Raw genomic sequence first — 4,729 nt, forward strand, 5'->3', positions numbered from 1 at the left:
TTTTCTATTGTAAAACGATAAAACATATAAAATTATTGTATGCATATGCTATGTGACTATTGTTATTATTTCTGTGTACATTTCTTTTATTTAAATTTAAAAACTGATTTTCAAAAGAACATTATAGAATAATCTAAGTACAGCTCAGTATGTACTTTTCGTTCATTATTACAAAATTTAACATTAGGTTAAAATCAAAATGGTGAATCATGTTTGTCATTCTCGAAAACTATATTGATATCATTATGTACAGTCTGTATGTAAATATATATGTTTTTAAGCTTGTCTGTCCCTTAGAATGTCAGTTCAGGTTAGTCAAGTTTAGCTATCAACTTGTCACTATAAAAAAAAAATATAGAAGAATACAATCTGAGTCGATATGTTTAAGACTTCATTAAGTACATTTCACTATAATTACTTTCTTTGATGGTAAAAAGTTTCCTATATATGTATGCATCAAATTTCGAATGATGACACGGTTCAGTCCTTTTCGTATTAAACAGATTGAGCACATGAGTGCATAATTTCACGATAATGCATCTAATAGAAAAAGAAAGAATCTTAACATATCAAATTATGTCGTCTGTGGCGTCACGAAAATATTTGTAAGTATGTTAAACACATGAAAACATAACCAACACAATATAAACATTTATTCAAGTTTTATCATTGTACCTACCATTCTTATAATATTTATGCATAATTGAACTAAGCTGAGAGGTTTAGAGCATTGTTACTGTTGCTCTTTAAAGGGAGGTCGCAATATCGAATCCCTGCCACGGGAGGATCTCTCCTTATGCATGTGCGTCTTTCTGTTCCGAAACTCTTACGAAAGATGGGGGCTCATCCGGAATGCCTGTTTTATGTTATTTATTTTAAAATTGAAATGAGTCATCTATAAACAAGCTTCTTATTGGCGACGTTGGTGAGCGGCGTCGTCTCTTATGGAATGCTTTTTATTTTGGCCTATGGAAGGAGCTGTTATTATTAGCAGTTAATGTCATGTTGTGTTAATTAGTTTTATTTTGATTCGTTAAAATCAAGTAAACAAATATGTTGTTATATTTGTATTTAATAGTTTTATGTAAAAGTCATGTGCATTGTGATATTATTTTCACGAAATTGCAGGCTCAGTATAACAGCTTGTCCTTTAGCTTAATTGGCAATACTAAAACCCGGATTTCGAATATCGTTGTGGTCTACATTGATGCCGTATTCTTTTTCATTCATTATATATTATCCTACAAGAAGAACTTTCACCTGCAAATGAGTATAAGGATAGGTAATGGAACTGTTGTAAACGATTATCCTATTGATTTTATCCATGTTACTTTTATCTATTGCACAGAATGATTGTTTTTACAAAGTATCCGGTGGATCAAGCAATATGATTAATAAAGTCTCAAAAAATCATTTTCTGAACTGTTATTCTATTTTTTGCTAACATGTGCATAGTTTGAAAAGGACAGCTTCTGTCTTATCTCTTATCTATTTGTAATGGAGGGACACCTGTCTCAACCTCCAGGTCTCCAGAGTCAACCTCCAGGTCTCCAGAGTCAACCCGACAACATACTTTTCATAGAGCAGATTGTTACTTGCCCTTGAATAAATTTGTGCACTAAATTTTATAGTGGGTGATTTGTACCACATGAAAACCAACAAAGTACAAAAAGTAACCGGGCGCCAGATGAAAACATGAAAATACAATCTACCACAAAGCGGTTTGTTTGTTGCATTTAAATGTTTTCGCCCGGTACCCCTGATGCAAAATACAAATCAGCCTTTATAAAATTTCTTATCATAGGAAAAAGGTTAGTTTTTTATCTGTACAAATAGTATATATTGTACATGTATTAGTACTGTGAGTTATGTTCACTTTCAAATTGATCTGTTATAAATAATGGCACAACCAATAACTGCCTAAGCCCTTATTAGTAAAAATAATTATACAATATATAAATTGTTATTTTGATTAAGACTATGAGTATGTAAGTTTTTTTTTCTCATTTGTTTAATTTAGAATTTATCTATCTGTCTGTCACGGTTTAAAACTGTTCACTATTTAGGGGAGAAAATGTGATAGCTCAATCGCTACAGCCGCGGTACATTATTATGTGTGTAGTTTAATTCACTATGCTCTGTAAATATCAGAAATTTAAGGACACAAATCAATAAACATGTATAAAGTTGGGAAATATGTTGTGGTTAAGGACTGTTTCATTATTAAAAAGAAAATGTCTAGCCAGCCGGATAGCTCAGTTGGTCTTCTGACAGTCATGGGTTCGAGTCATGGTCAGGCAGTTTCAGTCAGAGTTTAGAAGTGGCTTTTCAGCTGACACATGTTTAATTCATTTAACAGATTGTATTAAATTTGAAATGAACAAAGGCAGTATTGCATGATACTTTTAGATCTACAAAAGGCATTTGATACAGTTGATCACACTATACTGCAGATGAAGAAGTTCTTATTCTTCTTTTTCTTCATGAAACTTCAAGCATCTGCCATAGGTAATGACATTCTTACATGGTTCAAGTCTTATCTCTGACAGCAGCTGGTGGATGTGGCTGAAACTCATTCAGCTACTGCTCCGAGTACCTATGGTGTCAACCTGAGGTTCATTTTAGGTCCTCTTTAATGTCTATTATGTCAATGACATGTCTGCAACCCTAAGCAATAAGCTTTTATGATATGCTGATGACTCAGGTATCCATGTACCTGGTAAAATAAATCGGAAGAAATTCTCTCTTATGGCATAAGTCTTATAAGATTAGTTAATTGACTATAAATTGTCTTTGCATCTTGGCAAGACAGAGTCTATTCTTTTTGGTTTAAAGGGATACTCAGGCAAATATATGACAAAATATTAAATTTACCATATTTACTTAACTTACGCTAAAATGAGGTTTTTAAAAGTGATTATATGTCCCAGCATGTTTTTTTCTGTATAAATACTTTATAATGTGAGTTTAAAACGTAAATAAGTCTACATATGTTGAACGAAATGACGACGCAGACCAGAACTAACGAGTAGTTTTAAAACAAGTCATTTGACAATTACAATCACTAGAAGTTAAAAAAAAATATTGTGGATATTTTAAGATTAAAACAAGCCGAAGTCGCTCATTTGACAGGTTCTTTTACGTTTTTATAGTTCACGGTGATAACTATGGTGAAATCTAAATGCTCTAACCTGACCCGCGTAGGTCAGGTTAGGAAACCAACACTTTTTTCTTTATATGGAGAAAAATTTTGTTCCCTAGACTGCTTAGTCTATTCATTTCGATGACATTGATAGAATATTGGATAGGAAATTAAAATCTAAAATATGAAAATTTTGCCTATGTCTCCTTTAAGTTTCAACTTAAACTGGGCCTAGCCTCAAGGTCACATGTAATGGTATTGCTATAAAGTACATATCTTTTGTTAAATATTTAGGTGCAAAACTTGATCATATTTGTTTGCTTTGCATCAATGCTTTTCTTGTTTATAACTGGAATGGTTTCCGACTTAAAAAATAAGCCATTACTTCATATTGAAGAAGGTTACCTGACATAAACTTAATTACAGTATGACAAATGCGTCAGGAAATCTCTTCTGGTGCATTGCTACTGTCGTTTATAAGCGGGCAGTCGTGATTCGAATCCTGGTCACGATGGGATGCATTTGCATCTTTTCTTTTTTTTTAAACTAAAGTTGTTATTATTAGACATTAAAGTCATTTATACAAAATTTATGTGTTTTTTTTCCATTGAGAATTTATAATGTCATAAACAGTTTTAACACACAGTTCTAATTCAATCAAAAGAAAATAGGAAAGTGAAAACGGTTCGATAGTTTAGAGACAAAATCTAGCCTGTTTCATAATTCATGAGTATCTGTCCTGTTAAATCCATGATGCATACATTTCCTGATGAGAAAACGATTACCATTTACTCTAAAATAATGTTCTCATACATTTTGTATATAAAACAGCAACAGCTGGCATTTTTACCACCCATTCAGACATTACTGTAGGCCACCTGTGTATTCGTACAAATCTAAATCAATTTTCTAGACACCTTTATAAATATTATAGTCACATAAAGAAGCAACAATTAAAGAAATATTTTCCTTGTCTTTGTTTTTGAAAGAAATAATTAACAATGAATCAACATTTTATTGTTAACACAGTCTTGGCCGTTATAACAAGCCACAAATCTGTCTGTATAATTGTAGGGAGAACGGTTACATTATACCTACAGCAAATAATTTAAGCGTTGCATAACGAGAAAATGTTTATTATTGTATAACACGAAAAGCTGCATGATCCAAAATCATGTTCCTTGTACCTCGTTGCTAGTTTCCTTTGAGGGGATTGAGCTGCATAATATAATATTTTCCTGTTGTGTATTCAATATTCTGCTATAATATTTATATTCAATATTATACTGGATAAAATAACAAGACAGAACATGAAATATGATAAACAAGATCAACGTGGAAAGGCGGCGTTCAATGAACGCAACCCCCACCCGACCATAAGTTTTGTACAGACAGAAAAAAGCATCAGTTTCGAAAGAAATATGATGATAATAACCTTATTTTCGTATTCATATATATTAACATTTTGATAATCTGATTTATTGACATTTTAAGTCAATAAGGTGACCAAATTTCAACGATGCGTCTAATTTAATTATTTTTTAACTTCAACATAAACGTTATTCACCCCAACACATAAAGAATTGG

This window comes from Ruditapes philippinarum, unplaced genomic scaffold, assembly GCF_026571515.1.
Source record: "Ruditapes philippinarum isolate M1 unplaced genomic scaffold, ASM2657151v2 ctg2141_1_1_1_1, whole genome shotgun sequence".
Lineage (NCBI taxonomy): Eukaryota > Metazoa > Mollusca > Bivalvia > Venerida > Veneridae > Ruditapes > Ruditapes philippinarum.